This window comes from Lithobates pipiens, unplaced genomic scaffold, assembly GCF_037356315.1.
Source record: "Lithobates pipiens isolate NorthernLeopardFrog02 unplaced genomic scaffold, aLitPip1_a1.2 Scaffold_13, whole genome shotgun sequence".
NCBI classification, from domain to species: Eukaryota; Metazoa; Chordata; class Amphibia; order Anura; family Ranidae; genus Lithobates; species Lithobates pipiens.
Window position 1 is genome coordinate 303,216,700 of NW_027507718.1, and position 19,465 is coordinate 303,236,164.

Here is a 19,465-nt window from a genome sequence, read left to right on the forward strand (position 1 = left end):
CTAAGGTCTGGAGACTGGCTAGGCTACTCCATTACCTTAATGTGCTTCTTCTTGAGCCACTCCTGTTGCCCTGATGGTAAGTTTTGGGTCATTATCAGCATTTTTTCTTCCTCCAAACACGGTGAGCCCCCCTCCTCAAGAAGACACATGTACAATCATGCCAATGAACATCTAAATGATTCAGAGAATTGGGAGAAAGTGCTGTGGTCAGATGAAACCAAAACTGAGCTCTTTGGCATTAACTCGACTCGCCATGTTTGGAGGAAGAAAAATGCTGACTATGACCCTAAGAACGCCATCCCTACAGTCAAGCACAGGGGTGGAAACATGCTTTGGGGCTGTTTCTCTGCTAAAGGTACAGGTCCACTTTGGGACATTGAGGGGCCAATGGATGGGGCCATGTATTGTAAAATCTTGGATGAGATTGGGGTGGAGCTGGAGCTTGTAACGAATGTTGGCGCAGGAATCAGGTAAAGAGGAGCAATTCTCCAAGACCTGGACCTCATGGTCTATGTTTCAATACTCCTCGGAATTTATCCCATGGGCGACAGAGGACCCTAACATCACATCTGCCTGACCTAAGTGGAATATCTACTTACCCTACTGCATTGACCCCTCTATTTTAACCATCATTCCCTCTCTTTAACATGATGCAATGATACAAGAACACCAAACCATAATCTCTAGTCTCGACAGACAGGAACTCTGTGACCCACATAGAGTTCCCCCCTATGAGAAATTGCGTTTAGTACAATAACAAAAGCCCTAGCATGTTTACAGTAGGTGGACACCGCTCGTTGAGTGGATAGTGGTGCTTATCGACCCTCAATATGTCATAGTAGATGCTATGGCTACACAGCCTTATATACTAATTTAATTCCGTTGAAGCTAACAAATTCTCAATACAATGTGACGTTATGGTAGCAAAATTGAAATGTATGTTTCTATCTATGTGTTAATGTACAATATACTTGTGTATTGTATACTTCTCCTTTCTTAATAAAATAAGAACTAAATCTTGAATGAGAACCTTCTTCTCTCAGCCAGAACACTGAAGATGGGTCGTGGATGGGTCTTCTAGCATGACAATGACTCAAAACATATCACCAAGGCAATAAAGCTCAAGAAGAAACACATTAAGGTCATGGCATGGCCTAGTCTCCAGACCTTAATACTACAGAAAATTTGTGGAGGAAACTGAAACGTATGCCTCGTAAACACAACCGGACTTTTCGACGGACTAGGTCCGATGGTCTTCCCAACAGACTTTCGGTGGAGTTCCTACAGACTTTCCAAACAAACGGACTTGGCCACACACAAGCACAACAAATTCTGACAGACTAGAATAAGGAAGTTCATAGCCAGTAGCTGCCCTAGCGTCGATTTTCATCCTTCAGACTAGCATACAGGCGAACTGATTTTTCGACCGGACTCTAGGGCCGTCTGACTTTTGGGAAAAAAAGTCAGCTGGAGCCCATACATGATTGTAATATCTGATGGATTCATTCTCTCGGACCTAGTCCATCTAAGAGTCCAGTCGTGTGTACGTGGCATTAGAGTTGCCAAGAAACCTTAAGGATTTAGAGAAGATCTGCAAAGAAGAGTAGACCAAAATCCCCCCTGAGATGTGTGCAAAACTGGTCACCAACTACAAGAAAGGTCTTATCTCTGTGTTTGCCAACAAAGGTTTCTCCACCAAGTACTAAGTCAAGTTTTGCTTGGGGATTACATACTTATTTTACTCACTGAACTACAACTTAATTTATAGCATTTGTTTTATGTGTTTTGTCTGTATTTTTGGTTGATATTCTATCTCTATCATTTAATATATACCTATGATAGCAATTAAAGACCATTTATTTCTTTGTAGGTGGGCAAACTTACAAAATCTGCAGGGTATCAAATAATTATTTTCCCCATTGTAGCAGGACTACAAGCAAAACACATAATTCAGCATTAAATAAGTACAGTTGCTTACCTTTAAAAAAATCTAATGATCCACATAATGTTTTGGTCTACCATAACTCCAAAGGCAGGCTTGCAAAACAGGGTCTTCCTTTAAGTTCTGATTTACACTTGCTGTTATGGACTGTGTGATTATCTGAATCAATATTCAGAGATGGTAATCAGTATAAAATCTGGGAAGTAGAAGCCGCAGAGTTTTGAACTTTAACGTGAACCTAATCTATGTATTTAATTGATAAGTTATATATACCATAGTTTGCAGACCCTATAATTTCACGCAAACCAATTAATATACACTTATTGGGATTTTTTTTTACCAAAGACATATAGCATAATACAATTTGGCCTAAATTTATGACAGAATTAGATTTTTTTACTGGATATAAAATATATATTTTTTTTTTCACAATTTTCCTTCTTTTTTTTGGTTTATATAATAAAAAAGAAAAAACACAGTGGTGATCAAATACCACCAAAAGAAAACTCTATTTATGTGAAAAAATTATATAAATTGAATTTGGGTACAGCGTTGCATAACATTACCTGGTCATGAAGGGGGTAAAATCTTCCAGAGCTTAAGTGGTTAAATGCCAATTTATTTCAGATTTTTTGTTGATGAAATAGAAGTATACATTTCTTGTCTGCTAAGAGAAGTTTGTTAACAGGCCTAGATGTTTGTAATCATGCATAATTGTTTTTTGACCTGTGTTTACTTTTTTTGGCTTGTAAATAGGGTTCAGAGAATCCTGTTTGAAATCCAACAAACCTTAAAGTGCCACTAAACCCACAACAGTAAATTCAGTCTATATATTTAGTACAGCATGCTTGTTTCACTCACTGTGGAACATAAGGGGTCAATCCTCCGCATTGTGTAAAAAGACAGTTTGATCCTGTCCTCTCTGATCCGCCCCTTCTTCTACAGCCCTCAATCTTTCTCCTGATAAGACAGATCCTTGGGCTCACTCTGCACATGTTTGGTGTGTATTGCTAGATAGTTTTTTTCTTGTAGGGTGCATGTGATTTGCACAGGACCAATCAGCACTGTCCAGACAGAGGGCCAGGGGTCCTGCAGCCTCATAGGACAGTCAGAGTAAAATGAAAACTCCTCCTACAAGCTTCAACCAGTGCTCAGCCACACACTGATGGAAGTCACTGCTATATATTGCTGATGAGAAAAAGCATTCAGCAGTTTTTATTTACAAAAATAATTGCATTTCCATGTTCTGTGTACTGTGGGACACCAGATATAGTGAATGCAGGGTCCTGGGTTTAGTAACACTTTAACTTAGTTAAAGTCTAGAAGAGGTGAATCCTGTTATTTATTTCTGGCCATTGTTAGGACTAATAGGCAAGCTACTGTAAAAAAAAAGCTGGGTACTGCCATGGGTACTGCCATGCATAAAAAACATACATCAGGGAGAGGATCTTTTCATGTGGCTTTGAGGCAACATTGAAAATCTACAAATCCTTTGAATAACATGCTTAGGGATGACTTAACTGCTTGCCGACCACCTCATGCCAATATATGTCAGGCAGAAGGGCTTGTACAGGCAAAGTAATGTACCTGTACGTTGCCCTTTAAGAGGCGGCCTGCGAGCAAGCTCCGTGAGTTGGGTCGCGGGTCCCGCGGACTCGATCACTGCAGGGATACCTGCGATCGTCTCATGGAGAGGAAGAACGGGGAGATGCTAATGTAAACAAGCATCTCCCCATTCTGCCTAGTGACAGTGTCAATGATCTCTGCTCCCTGTTATTGGGAGCAGAGATCAGTGACGTGATCGCTTCTCAGCCTTCTGGCTAAGATCAAGTGTAGAGATCAGTGACGTGTCACACATAGCCACGCCCTACCACAGTTAGAAACACTCTCTAGGACACACTTAACCCCTTCTCTGCTCCCTAGTGGTTAATCCCTTCACCGCCAGTGTCATTTACACAAGAATCAGTGCATTTGTATAGCACTGATTGCTGTATAAATGACAATGGTCCCAAAAATGAGTAAAAAATGTCCCATGTGTCTGCCATAATGTCTAAGTCGTGATAAAAATCGCTGATCGCCGCCATTACTAGTAAAAAAAAAATTATTAATAAAAATATAAAACTATCCCCTATTTTGTAAACGCTATAACTTTTGCGCAAACCAATCAATAAACGCTTATTGGGATTTTTTTTACCAAAAATATGTAGAAGAATACGTATCGGCCTAAACAGAGGGAAAAAAATAAATTTTTTATATATTTTTGGGGGATATTTATTATAGCAAAATTTAAAAAATAATGCATTTTTTTCAAAATTGTCGCTCTTTTTTTGTTTATAGCGCAAAAAAAAAAAAAAAACGCTGGGGTGATCAAATGCCACCAAAAGAAAGCTATATTTGTGGGAAAAAAGGGCGCCAATTTTGTTTGGGAGCCATGTCGCACGACCGCGCAAATTTTCAGTTAAAGCGCTCTGGTTAGGAAGGGGATACATTCTTCCGGGGCTGAAGTGGTTAAAGCTGTACATGATGTCACGGAACAGTATGATTTTCATGGACATCAGTGAGTAATGGAGTACACTGGCAGCACGTAAACTAAAATTAGCTTGGCTTACATAAAATGACAGAACACCATGACAGAACACCGATCTGATTCCTTTCAGTTTGAATCAAGAAAAAAAAAACACTTTTTTCAGTTTGTTTCAGCAGCAACACATTTTTTTTTTTCATCAATTGGTAATAGACCTGCTTTGACTGACAGAACTTAGTGAGCAGTTCATGGTGACAGTCCCTGTTCTTGCTGTTGCAAATCTGTCTTGTTGCTAGCTGCTTTATTTCTAGTTCTTATTAAAAACTAAGAGACCACAGATGACCGAGCAGTGTAAAATTGGCCAGCCACAGGACATTTTTAATGAGGGACAATTGACTGAAATTAATAAGAGAAAAAGATATGTTTTATTAAAATAATTAAAGCGGAGTTCCACCCAAAAATGGAACTTCCGCTTTAAGCACTCCTCATCCCCTTACATGCCACATTTGGACACCCCACATTAAACTTCCCCCATGTTCTCATAGCTGTTCTTAAAGAACATAGGGATCCTCCCTATGGCAGTGCGGGCGAGTGTGTGACCTGCCTAAGAGGAACTTTAGACTTCTGTTTCATAGGTACCAGGACTGTCCAATTATTTACAAATTTATCCTCTGGTAATTACCTGATGTGACCCTATTGTGGGTAGGGCGCATCCAGATACTGGTCGCCTACATGTTATTTTGTACTGAAAACTTATTCTGGGAAGTTATCTTTTCATTGTGTATGTCGCATACCAAAAAAAAATAAAAAATGCTGCAGATCATACAGCAGTGTAAATCAGTGTAATAGGCCTAGCCAATGTAAAATGCAAAACTTTTCTTTTACTAATACGTTTAAGGGGTGCGGTGAATGTAAGTCAAATAATGTAAGGTGGTCTATGTGCATTTTGGCATTTAATGGCCAAATTAAGTATTTTCTGTATCATTGGAAGTTCCTATGATACTTAGGGCCATCTAATGGCCAAATACTGTAATTCAAATTTTATTTCAATGAAGGACATTTGACCAGAACAAGAAATAGCCTAATAACATTCCTTGTTTGCCTCACACAGAACAAAGGTACATGCACTTTTACTGGACAAATTGCTATACTATTTTCTTTTTATAAATAAACCCCATAATTTGAATGGGGGAGATTTACTTAAACTAGAGAGTGCAAAATCTGGTGCATAGAAACCAATCAGCTTCCAGGTTTTATTTGGTAGTGGTTAATTGAACAAGCTGAAGTTAGAAGCTAATTGGCTACCATGCACAGCTGCACCAGATTCCAAGTGCTCCAGTATTAGTAAATCCCCCCCCCCCCCCCCCCCGCGCGTCTAATTTACCCCAAAGCACATTACTTGCTATGATGAAATGCTCACCTCCACTTTAAATGATCAAGCTGTACTGTAATCCGGAAGTTATAGCTCTTGCCAGAGGCATGTCTTTCTGCTGGAACTGAGCTGGTAAATGCTGCTCTGCAAACAGCAATCTGTACATTTTGAGGCTGATTTACTCTTTTTTTGTATAGTTGGGGTTTTTAAAGTGCACATAAGTTTTTATTTATTTTTAATTAATTAAAAAGCATACAATATATTCAACAACATGTTTTAGGTATACCTATGTTTCAGGAATTAACCCATATACCCTATAATAAGGCTTACCTATAGGTAGTGTAAATATCTTCTAAACGTGCACGGTTTAGGAGATATTTAGTTTACATGTAGCCAATGACATTACTGGCGCGTGCACTCTGAAGGAACAGCCATCTGTGCTATTTCTGCAGAGCCCCGTGCCATGAATGGTAGCTCCTTTACTGTCGTTTTAGCAGCGCTTTTCGGGTTAAAACCGCCCCGCTAGCGGGAAAAAAGGGGTTAATTTCATCTGCAAAATGCAGCCGGAGCGGCGTTTTGCCGGCGGTATCGCAGCGCTGCCCCATTGATTTCAATGGGGAGCAGCGGTGGAGGAGTTAACCGCTCCTTCACCTTTCCTTCACTGCTCCTTCACCGCTCCAAAGAAGCTGCTGGCAGGACTTTTTGTGACGCCTTGCCAGCGTGCCGCTCCAGTGTGAAAGCCCTCGGACTTTCACACTGGAGGGAATGGAGACTTTTTTTCAGGCGCTATATAGGCGCTATTTCAAGCGCTGTAGCGCCTGAAAAATGCTGGCAGTGTGAAAGGGGTCTGACAGTAATAGGTATACATGCTCCTAATGCCATACATATGTGAATGAAGGGCAAGGCTTCATGCAGTCCTATGGGTCTGGCTACAAATGAGTGCACTCCTTGTGTTACTGTAGTAGTATATCATCACCCTGATATTCATGAAAAATTTATGTAGTAACAGCAGGAATGGTATCATTTTGCTGTGTACCTTATTGCCAAGGGGACAGCCAATATAAATGTATAGATTTTTTGTAGGACAAAACTTTGATACGCTCAAAATCAGCGATTTGCTAGTGTTTTGGATTTCGCAGTAGAAACTTACAAACCTAAATTATATATAGAAAAATTAAACCCTATTTTTTAATTTAGAAGAGAAGTATGGGTTTCAATAAAACAAAAAAATATACTCACCTAGGTGGATGCAGCATCAGACCAATGCTGCATCTGTCCCCTGCCAGCTCTAAGACCGAGAACTGAACGATCAAAGACAGCTGATTTCTCAACTCTTGGTCTTCAGCCTGCATAGAGCTGGTGACTGCACCAGCTCTCTGCTCTGCCTCCCCAGTGCTGGGCTATAAAGGGGGGTGGAAGTGCCTGGCTGAGGCTCTCAGCAGCTCGCTGAGAGGCTGAGCCAGCTACCACTCCAGGCATTTGGGTGGACCCTGACCATATGGTTGGGATCTTTTCAGAGCCTGGACTGGGTCTATGATGTCAGCTGACAGTGGCCTTAGCCCACTGTCAGCTGAAAATGGCTCACAGGTGTGCAGAACTCCTGTGATCCATAGAAGAAGTACAGCCAAATGAACTTTGGCAATACTTCTCCTTTAAAAGATGAGGTTCACGCTTACATATAATGTTTAGTCTTCTTCCTTAAAAATATCAATTTTCTTGTAGTAAAATAAGTCTGTTAGACAAGTCCCCAACTGCTCCCACCACCCTCCTTTTTTGCTGGTGTCTCTTTATATAGCCAGCTGCTAAGGACACACCTGTGCATGCACACTCTTGGGCATTGCTTTGTGCATCCACTGAAATGCATAGCACCTGCCAAGCCATGCTGTTCCTTCCTCATAACAATTTGAGCAACAGCAGCAGGAGCCTGTCACTCCCCTATGCTAAGTCTCTCCTCTACCACTTAGAAGTGTGGGGAATGGTGCAGATCGTGCTGGAGTCAGCAGTATTGAGTATTATCTTAGAAAAGAGAAAGAAAAACCCAGCGAGAAAGAAAAAAAAAATGAGGGACTGCTACTGCTAGGAACGCTAGTTGTTTGATGTAATGCTGATCCATTGGCTTAATCGTGTCCATGACCCGGAAAAAGCATGTCGATTTTAATAGTCAGCACTGCCTACCTGCAAACTTATTCTGGGTCAGTGACTTTGAAAATACTGAAGTTAATAGATCCAATAACTATTACTGGAGTTCAGCAATTACACCCTCAGATCTTCCTCAGTACAGATGTCTTCTAATGATAATAATTATAATAATCTGTGACCAGATGGAGTCCTAAAAAGAGAGGCCTCCTTTACTAACAGGTCTCACAACCCAGAATGTCACTGCTAGGACACTCATTGGTAAAAACTGGGTGCTACCTAAAGCCTCATACATATGATGAGAACATTGGATGAAAGATAGTCTTTTTTTTTTTTTTTTTTTTGCATGCTAGTCTCATATCGAAAAACCAATAGGATACTAAAGTTATGAAAATTCTATGACAGAATACAACTTCGGAAGTCATGTAATGTATTGTAGTGTATACTTTCATTTCCAAGCATGCGTGGTCTTCCAATTTTTTTTTTTTTTTTTACTGTACTCATTGCATGAAAATTTTTCGTTCTTGTATCGTGTGAGAAAAAATGTTGTGTTTGTCAGATAATTTTGCATGAATTGTTGTGAACAGCTATCGATCAGATTATTGTACGATCGCTTTGAAAGGATGGTAATATTTCATGCTCTCGTTCTCCGTGACTTTGAAGTCCTGGCTTTTTTCTCAAAGCTCCTTTTTTTCCAGGTGAAAAAGAGGATGATGTGCATGAAATGTTGTTGCTACAAACATGAGGAAAGTCTTTTTTTTTTTTTTATTAACGCATTAATATGTATCTTTTTTTTTTTTTTTAAATAAACTCCAAACTGTTACAGAGGTCCAGCTTTGACCTTCCTTTTTTTCTTTGAGATAACTCCCGTGAGCATTTATAATTCATGCAAGCCACAGGCCAAAAAAACGGAAAGAACAGTTTCCTGGGACCCTCTAATTAAAGGCCTTCGCTTCTGGTGGATTTGTTCTGTCCTACTTGCTAAGACAGATCTGCCTAGGATTTCCAATGGTGAATATTTTAGCAGGAATGTAGCCTTTGTTACTATGAATAGTTCACTGCAGATTAGCAGTATGCCAATTTCCTGTTGCCTTTCAGAGCTGCTATTTGAGCCCCATTTGCTCCTGGCTCTTGCACAATTGAAAACAATGGCTAACTTCATTCAGGTTTCACTTCAGAGCTCTTTAGAAACAGTGGAAGTGGCTAAAGCCCTACTTTACAGCTAATTAACAATAGATAATGTTTGCTCTGCATTTTTTTTTCCAGATCTGATAAAAGGTAGAAGTACATATACTACTTCGGCTGCAGATACTGTGACTTTATGGATACAATAACTGTATTAGCATTAGCAAGTGGCATTGAATATCTAGGACAAATGTATGTCTGTGATAAATAATCCCCAATGGATACAAATGGTTACTTCACCCTGTAACCGCCCCAGGGCCTTTAAAGCTTTGTAAAAGCCAGGCATACTTGGCAACGTGGATTAGATTTGCAGAAAAAAAGGGTATTTAACATGCTCAACATTGAGCAGAGCTTAGATCCCAGATAAAAAGGAAAAAAGATGTGTCTCATATTTATGATTTTTTTTTTTTTTTTTTTTTAAACTCTATGTTGTAAAGCTACTTATAACATTTACAAAATTATCAATACAAGTTCCAGTGTCAGCACAGAAGATAAGTTATTTCATATATTTTTAAAAAAATCTGTTATTTTTTGTTATCCACCATTTGACTTCCAAAAAGGTTAAAGCCTACGCTCAGTCAAAAAATAATTTTTTAAAAAAAATTGAGCACAAGAGATATTACTTATATCAATGTAACTTGTATCAATGGGATTTTCCCTGCATCAAATATGCCTATAAATATTAGTACCCAGTTATATTATGTACATTTAGGAAAGAATCCAGGCCTTTTTTAACACAATCTACTGAGCTGGCCAGAACCACCTCTGGAAGGAGTCTATTCCACATTTTCACAGCCCTTTCTGTATTTGGAGATGAAATCTCTTTTTCTCTAGACGTAAAACGTACCCCTTTGTTCTCTGTGATGACTGTAAAATGAACACCAAGTTCACTATATGGACCCCTTATATATTTGAACATGTTGATCATATCCCCTCTTAATCTCCTCTTCTCAAGAGAGAATAAATTCAGTTCCTCTAATCTTTCCTCATAGCTGAGCTCCTCCATGCCTCTTATCAGTTTGGTTGCCTTTCTGTGCACTTTCTCCAGTTCCCCGATATCCTTTTTGAGAACTGATACCCAAAACTGAACTACATATTTCAGATGACGTCTTACTAATGATTTGTACAGGGGCCAAATGATATCTCTCTCTCTGGAGTCCATACATCTCTTAATACAAGAAAGGGCTTTGCTCGCTTTGGAAACCGCAGCTTGGCATTGCATGCTATTATTAAGCTTATGATCTACCAAAACCCCCAGACCCTTCTTCACTATGGATCCCCCCAGTTGTACTCCCCCTAGAATGTATGATACATGCATATTCTTAGCCCCCAAGAGCATAACTTTACATTTCTCAACATTAAACCTCAAATGGCACATAGTCACCCAATTAGACAGTGTATTGAGGTCGCTTGTTAATTGGAGACATCCTGTAAGGACGTGTAGCACTGACCCCCGAAGGAGCAGCTGATTTTGTTGGGCTTACCGTTACCTTCTTGACCTCCTATGCGTCTAGGGGTTTCCCAAGGTAGATGGCCCAAAGAATTGCAGAGACTGACACTGGATCCACCTTTGAATCCTCCTTCCAGTTACTTTGCCTCGGGCTAGCCAGCCCCAGGTCACGAGGGCCACGGGGGCTTGTCAGGAGGACCAGGACCAAACAGACAGAAAGATCTTCTGGACTGGACCCCAGAAGCATGTGATGTCAGTACCTTAAGTACCCTCTCCCAGAATGCACAGCAGGATGACACTCCCACTGCGCTGGTTCCGAGAAAGAAATGACGCTCAATGCGGCTAGCTAAACTGCGTTCTCACACTTGCCAGAAGTGACAGCGACACCTGTGGCCAAGCAGAACCCAGTGCAATCCAGCCAGACTGGTACTGAAACCATAATTTGATATAATTAAGCCCAAAACCAAACTGTGGTTTTAGGAATCTTAAATAGAAAAAAACACACGTGCTCTTCAGGAGCCGGCGCTACAGACGTTATTCCACTGCATAGTTTGGTGTCATCTGCAAAGACTGAAATGGTACATTTAATCCCAGACCCAATATCATTTATAAAGATATTAAAAAGTAAGGGTCCCAACACTGAACTTTGGGGTACACCACTGATAACCTTAGACCATTCAGAGTCAGAATCATTAACCACTACTCTCTGAATTTTGTCTTTTAGCCAGTTTTTTATCCATTTGCAAACTTAGGTACTTACACTGTTGGCATTAAAAAAAATGAAAGATGTGTAATGATTATAGAACTGCAATCATTTTTACCTTTTATATCTATCTGGAATTTTAGGGCCCATGCACTATAAGCTTAAAACGATGCTTCTACAGGAGTTTTGTGTTTTACCTATAAAAAAGCTCAATGTTCATGGACATTAGGATGAATAGGGGTATATTTTAAGTTTAGCATTTAGAGGCAGAAAAAAACCCTTCTGGTTTGCATTTTTGAGAGGTGTTTTCAGGCATAAAAATATGCTAAGCGTTACTAAACGCCTGTACAAAAACGCTCTATATGAGCATTTTTTTCTGCTAAAAGAAAGTGGCCCTTTTAAGCCCAGTGTGCATGGACCCTTAAAAACAGGGGTGAACAGCGGCGCTAGATACGGTGATAACATAAAATTACATAGCACCTGGAATATAGGTATACATAAAATGTGTGTGAATAAGCACACATAATATTAAAACATTTGTTTAAAATGTAATGTCCATAAATGATCCGAGATCTTGTATGATTAGCACCTGGAGGCAGCTCCCTTAGAGTGAAGCGATGAGCTCTGTGTACAAATGGGAACAGAGGGGCGCCAGACTGAGTGTAGTATAAATCATATATTTAATAAAAACAAGTAGTAACAATAAAAAACAATAAAATCTTTTTTTTTTTTATAATTATTATTTTTTTATTTTATTTTATTTTATTAATTTTTTTCCTTTTGCCCCCCTTCCCCTTTTTGTAAAATATTGTGTTCCCTCTAGAGAGTATTGGGACAGAAAGATGTTTGTATATACTCACGTATATACATGTGTTTGTTGCACGTACGTGCAGGTATGTGGGTATGTATATGCATGAGCTATTATTGTATTTGTGTGTGTATATGTATGATTATATGTGTGCACACATATATACACAGTAGGTATCACCATTATTATCCATTAACCATTTATTATCTGAAGATTCGATTTTTTGGGAAGTATTTTTGGTCATGATATAACTAAACTTAATATTATATCTAGCATAGAGTCCTTTCCTTCCTCCATTCTCATCATTTTATTAATTCATTACAATTTATAATAATCAATTGATTTCCAATTGCCAATAATTTTCTTAATTCATTTTTTAGTTAATTTACTCATAAAAATGTATTCTTTTTAAATCTGAGGTATATTTATACATTTTATATTTATGTATTTAATCAATTAATGATTTGATTGATTTCTGCAAACGTCATAAACTTATCATCTTCCACTATTAATCAGCAAGCTTCTTACTCATATTTACATTCACTTTGGTCTCCAACCATCTACCTCTTTAAATCTGTCTATTTGATTGATGGGCTGGCCAGCCCATCAGATCTCTCTGTTTCTATTTCCGCTGTAATATAAGACTGCCAGGTTTGTCAACCAATCATGGTCTGATGAAGAAGCTGTAGCTTCGAAATGCATTACCATTCCTTGCCACTGTGAATAATCCCATTTCCTGTTCCTGTGAAGTCACGACCAGCTGCTTCTTGTTTCCTGCCTCCTGGTTCCCAGCAATCTCTGGATCCCTGTAAGATCACACCAGTGCCCCAGGCTGCAAAGGGAAGACATTTATGAGACTCCAGGACTGGCGATTTTCACCACATACTGAACTCATCTAATTTAACCTGGGAGTTACTACTTGTTTTTATTAAATATATGATATATACTGCACTCAGTCTGGCGCCCCTCTGTTCCCATGCATGGACCCTTAAAGCTAATGTTTAAAGTGACACTAAAGACCTAAACACACGATCAGACTTTTTGACAACAAACATGCAAATTAACAGTTTTGAGGCAACATCCGACTGTGTGTACGCTCCATCGGACAAACTTTTTCATCTGACTTTTGTTGGCTGTGCGAACGGACAAACTTTCCAGCAACAAAAGTCTGATGGAGCAAAGTCCGATCGTGTGTACAGAAAACCATAGGACTTTTGTACAAAGTACAAACACGCATGCTCAGAACCAATGCAAAAGATCAGACAATACAGAAGTTGACCAAAGGTGGCGGTAAAGAGCAGAAAAACCACGTGATTTGGTGAAAGTTGGCTGAAAAAATCCTGCCGTGTGTATGCAAAGTTCAGGGCTGACACCCTTTGTACAAAAATCCAAGGGAAAGTTTGTACAAAGTCCATTCTTGTGTATGAGGCTTAAGGGCCAGTTCACACTTCCACTGCAGGTTCCCGCATCGCACCCAACACGCATGGCAGTTCACACTGCCATGTGCGAACTGCTGGGGAGTGTCATTATATGTTAACGACACCCCCATTTTAGCTTGCGTATCGTACTGCGAACTGACAGTTCGGACATGCAATGTCTGGCATCGCACAAGTGTGAACCGACCTTGAAGGCTTTTTTTTTTAATAAATAACAAACATGTCATACTTCTAGTGTGCAGCCCGTTTTGCACAGAGTGGCCCCGAACCTGTTCTTCTGGGGTTCCTCAGCGGCTCTCACGGCTCCTCCCCATATCAGATAACCCCCTGGGAGAAGTGCTCTCCCGGTGGGTTACCTTGCGGGTGCACTCCGAGTTCAGCATTGGCCGTCCATAGAGGCTAAATGCAGGACTCCACCCCGCCCACCCCCCGACACCTGTGTCATTCGATTTGATTGACAGTAGCAGAGCTGGTCACTGACAGGTGTTTTTTCACCTGAGTACATATGATGCATTAAGGTGAAAAAACACAAGGGTTTACGACGACTTTAATGTAAATGTATTTTGTTTACATCCTTGCTGTTTTCATTACATACCACATTTTAGACCCAGTGATCATGGCTTGTTAGAGGGGTCAGCAAGGTGATGTACATAGCTTCCTGAAAATAGCACAAAACCCTGCCTCTGTACTTCCTTAAAGAGCCCTCAATCCTGATGCAAGCAGTGGGTTGCCCTTCGAAGGATTTATGTGAATTTCAAAATACCTGAATCAGCAAGAAAGTTTGTTAAAATCCTTGCAAAGTACATAGATCACCCAGAGGGGAATGTTTTTTTCTCAACAAAAGTGGAGTTACTCTTTAATTGCTTAAGGACCAGCCACTGTCATTATACTGCGGCAGGTTGGCTCTTCTGGGCGAATCGCCGTAGGTGTACGTCGGCTACATTAAGACCAATAGGGGGCACGCACCCACAGCTCGATGTCAGAGCCGATGCGTGTGACAGGCGTCCGCAATGTCCGCTGGCCACCCACGATCGCTCCACAGAGGGCCGGAATAGGGATTTTTTCAATGTAAACAGACAGATCCCCATTCTGACAGGGGAGTAGAGAGAGATATGCTGTTCCTAGTGATTAGGTAAAGCAATCTCTCTCCTCCTCCAGTCAGTCCCATCCCCCCACAGTTAGAAACACCTCCCAGGGAACACAATTAACCCCTTGATTGCCCCTAGTGTAAACCCCTTCCCTGCCAGTGACATTTACACAGTAATGCATTTTTATAGCACTGATCATTGTATAAATATCATTGGTCCCAAAAATGTGTCAAAAGTGTCCAATCTGTCCGCCGCAATGTCACAGTCCTGCTAAAAATCGCAGATCGCTGCCAATACTAGTAAAAAAAATAATAATAAAAAATGCCCTAAATCGATCTCTTATTTTGTAGACGCTATAACTTTTGCGCAAACCAATCAATATACGATTATTGCAATTTTTTTACCAAAAATATGTAGAAGAATACATATTGGTCTAAACTGATGAAGAAATGTGTTTTGTTTAATTATTTTGGGGATATTTATTATAGCAAAGAGTAAAAAATATAGGCTTTTTTCCTAAATTGGCGCTTTTTTTTTAATAGCGCAAACAATAAAAACCGTAGAGATGATCAAATACCACCAAAAGAAAGCTCTATTTGTGGGGAAAAAAAGACATCAGTTTTGTTTAGGTACAACGTTGCAGGACCGCGCAATTGTCAGTTAAAGCGATGCAGTGCCGTATCGCAAAAAATGGCCTGGTCATTAAGGGGGCAAATCTTTTGGGTCCTTAAGTGGTTAAAGTTAGCAATTTCCTTCTGTAGGATGACCTCTCTGCTGTTAGTTGAGTAATCTTGTTCCACAACTTCATTTTAAATTTTCAGCTCTGGTAATCTTGTTAAACTTTTACATATTTATACAGGAATGTTACTCAAAACTCTATTATAAAAGTTAACATATAATTAGCTGTCCTTTAGAAATGTTCACCTGTTCCTTCATCTTTTTTCATCAGAACTTAAAGTGATACAAAACACACACACTGTTTAATTTACATTGTCCCTTCTATTTCTGTATATGAATGAGGCCACTGTAATTATTTTAATAAATAAAAAAAATAAAAAAATCTAAGTACCTTTTTCCTAATTGATATTCATTTGTCACATGACCCAGCTCTTTTCCACTATGTCTGCAGGGAAACATAAGCAGGAGGAAGAAGTTGGTCCACACTATCCCAGAGACACATTACTGTTAAAGGTACCTCATCCCCTAATAATTCTATAAATATTGTATCCAAAAATAGGAAAAAAAAGGGGGGGGGGGCCAGGGGATTTTTTTACGGTACACTATATAAAGAGACAGAGGTTTCTTGTAAAAGAATTCATAGCTTTAATATTTGAAAATGTGTTAAAATTATTTTGGAAGAACCAAAATAGCAAAAAAAATAATAACAAATACACTCTTTATACAAAACATTACATGACATAGAGTATAGGGGATCCTGAAAATGTTAGTTGCTGAGAATGATCATGTATCCTCCCGACATGTTTCGCGTTTTTGCTTCTTCAGGGGAGTATGCAACTAACATGAACATAAACACAAGAAAAAGGGGGTTTAAGAATACAGAAAATACATTTATGCCATACAATTAGATACACATAAATTTCAGAACATTAAATATGAAATTGGTCTCAATTCGCTCAGTCCAAAGAGGTACAATGCTTACCCAGGTATAGTCATTCCCGGCATCGCAACCCACAAGCCAATAGATGGTGAAATAGGTGGCAAGAATTAGGTGACAGGATCAAATGCTAAAAACAACCCAGCCCCATGCAGGGCATAGATGGAGGTAGACAAGCGCTACAAAAATCAAAAACAAAATCCAGAAATCCCCCCCTTTTTTTTCCTATTTTTGGATACAATATATATATAAGCAGGAGGAGTTTCTAGTCCTCTGCTGCAGGTCACATTTTCAAAATAAAAAACAACCTTTGGACTACAGAGTAAACATAAATAATTAACATTAAGAAACAGCTTTAAATCATCATACAAGTATATGAAATCAAATCTTTATTATTTTTTGGCAAAAAAAATGGTTTGTGGTGAATTTCTGCCAGCCACAGGCCGTATCACACCCATCCAGCCTGTGTCTTAGAATAACAGGGAGATAAAGCCTCCATCAATCTACATGTAAAATCCTGCCCTATTGTGCTTACCTGGTTAGTGTGCATTAAGGAGGAGGGAGGGAGTGGGCTGTCATTTACCACTGTGTATACACCCACATGTGACTCTATAGTCACATGGGCTACTCAGATGTGATAGGGAGGAAATGCTCAGCATAGTAAATACACTAAAAACTGAGCATGTGCAGAGCTGCCAACACTGCTCTGCAAAATTCCCAACTGCATTAGGGACTTGGACAGAAGGGGCAGATAGAGAACAGCAGGATCAACCAAGATTTTTGAAGAAAAAAGAATCTCATAGTGGCTTAATGAGTATGACCGGCATGTAATACAGCATTTATTTATAGTTTTTTATGATGTGGGTTTAGTGACATATTTAGTGTAAATGGTTTTTAACATAGTGGAATGATGACACAAGTAAAGTGCGTAATGACACAAGAGCTTACTCTCAAACAAATGAATGTTCTTTGGTAATGGTAATGGTAATGTCAAAATCTAGGTACAATAGGTAGGGTTACACATTTTAGAATGTTGGAATCATACCAGGGAAGAAAATAACAGCACCAGCTGGACCCAGGCAGAGTAATTATCCTCTTTAATGTAGAAGTCCTACATTGACTCAATCCAAAATGTAGAAATAAGATACAATTTTATAGAACACATTTTTTTATGATTATTTAACAGGTCTCAGGTCACATAGACAAGGCCTAGAGTAAGGTCGGAGTCCAGCCAGCACAAAAAATAGGCTATGGTAACTATTAAGCTAAATCATTTAACAGATTTGAACACTGTTAGGGCTTTTTCACACAAGTGGTTCTCCCAACGGACTGCGCTTTGCTCAGCGGGGGGGATCGATCTCAGTTCACTGTGCCTCTATGGGGAGATCGGATGAAAATGGACTGCCTGTCCGTTTTCATACTATCCGATCCATCAGACAGATGGAAAATAGGGTCACCATCCATCTGGATTTCAGGGACAGGATTGGATCTGATATCGGTGGATGTCAGCGGATTGGCATCCGCTGCTCCATAGAGGTCAATGGAGGCTCCGATCAGGTCCGCCTGAAATACTGACAGGTGGACCTGATTGGAAAGCCTGTGTGAATGGGGCCTAAAAGAGTTTTGTAAGGGATCACTTTTCTGAACCATTTTATGCCAGCTAGAGCTGATGCTTTAAGTGGGCCATGACATTAGAAGGTAGGACTATTGACCTTGCCCCAGTGTTATTGGCTACACAGTGCTGATGTCATTGAGGCCCTGCTTACCAGCTTCACATAATAAATATGTGTGGCTGGCATTTGTATTCAGCCCCCCTGAGTCAATACTTTGTAGAACCACCTTTCGCTGCAATTACAGCTGCAAGTCTTTTTAGGGATGTCTCTACCAGCTTGGCACATCTAGAGAGTGAAATTTTTTGCCCATTCTTCTTTGAAAAATAGCTCAAGCTCTGTCAGATTGGATGGAGAGCGTCTGTGAACAGCAATTTTCAAGTCTTGCACCAGTTTTTCAATTGGATTTAGGTCTGGACTTTCACTGGGCCATTCTAATACATGAATATGCTTTGATCGAAACCATTCCATTGTAGCTCTGGCTGTATGTTTAGAGTCGTTCTGCTGGAAGGTGATCCTCCACCACAGTCTTTAGTCTTTTGCAGACTCTAACAGGTTTTCTTCTAATGCCGCGTACACACGAGCGGACTTTTGAACATCCAAAGTCCGACGGAATGATTCCGTCAGACTATTCGATTGTGTGTGGGCTGCAACGGACTTTTCATTCGCCAAAGTCTGACGGACTTTAGAATATGGAACATGCTTCAAATTTTTCCGACGGAACTCCGCCGGACCCGGTCCCTCCGAAAAATTCGCTCGTGTGTATGCTATTCCGATGGACTAAAACCGACGCTAGGGCAGCTATTAGCTACTGGCTATGAACTTCCTTTTTCGAGTCCAGTCGTACATCATCACATTCGAATCCGTCGGAGTTTAGTGTGATTGTGTGTGGCCAAGTCCGCTCAGTCGAAAAGTCCGTCAGAACTCTGTCGGAACTCCGGCAGAACTCCGGCAGAACTCCTTCGGAAGTCTGTCTGACATAAGTTCTCTCGTGTGTACGGGGCTTAAGACTGCCCTGTATTTGGCTCCATCCATCTTCCCATCAACTCTGACCAGCTTCCTTGTCCCTGCAGAAGAAAAGCATCCACACAACACGATCCTGCCACCACCATATTTCACGGTGGGGATGGTGTGTTCAGGGTGATGCGCAGTGTTAGTTTTCCACCACACATATCGTTTTGCTTTTAAAAGTTCAATTTTTGGTCTCATCTGACCAGAGCACCTTCTTCCACATGTTTGCTGTGTCCCCCACATGGCTTCTCGCAAACTGCAAATGGGAATTTTTATGGCTTTCTTTCAACAATGGCTTTCTTCTTGCCACTCTTCCATAAAATCCAGATTTGTGGAGTGCATAACTAATAGTTGTCCTGTGGACAGATTCTCCCCACCTGAGCTTTGGATTTCGGCAGCTCCTCCAGAGTTACCATGGGCTTCTTGGCTGCTTCTCTGATTAATCCTTGTCCGGCCTCTCAGTTTAGGTAGAAGGCCATATCTTGGTAGGTTTGCAGTTGTGCCATACTCTTTTCATTTTTGGATGATGGATTGAATAGTGCTCTGTGAGATGTTCAGAGGTTAGGATATTTTTTTATAACCTAA

The 19,465-nt window shown here is 40.1% G+C and overlaps 1 long non-coding RNA gene across 1 annotated transcript; it reads right to left on the reverse strand.

Annotated features, from left to right (window-relative positions):
* Positions 1-16,026: 16,026 nt before the first annotated feature.
* Positions 16,027-16,437, reverse strand: LOC143976111 (uncharacterized). Its single transcript, XR_013272513.1, has 2 exons — positions 16,305-16,437; positions 16,027-16,159 (listed from the first exon to the last, which is right to left on the reverse strand). It is a non-coding gene; the product is annotated as an uncharacterized LOC143976111 (long non-coding RNA).
* Positions 16,438-19,465: the final 3,028 nt, after the last annotated feature.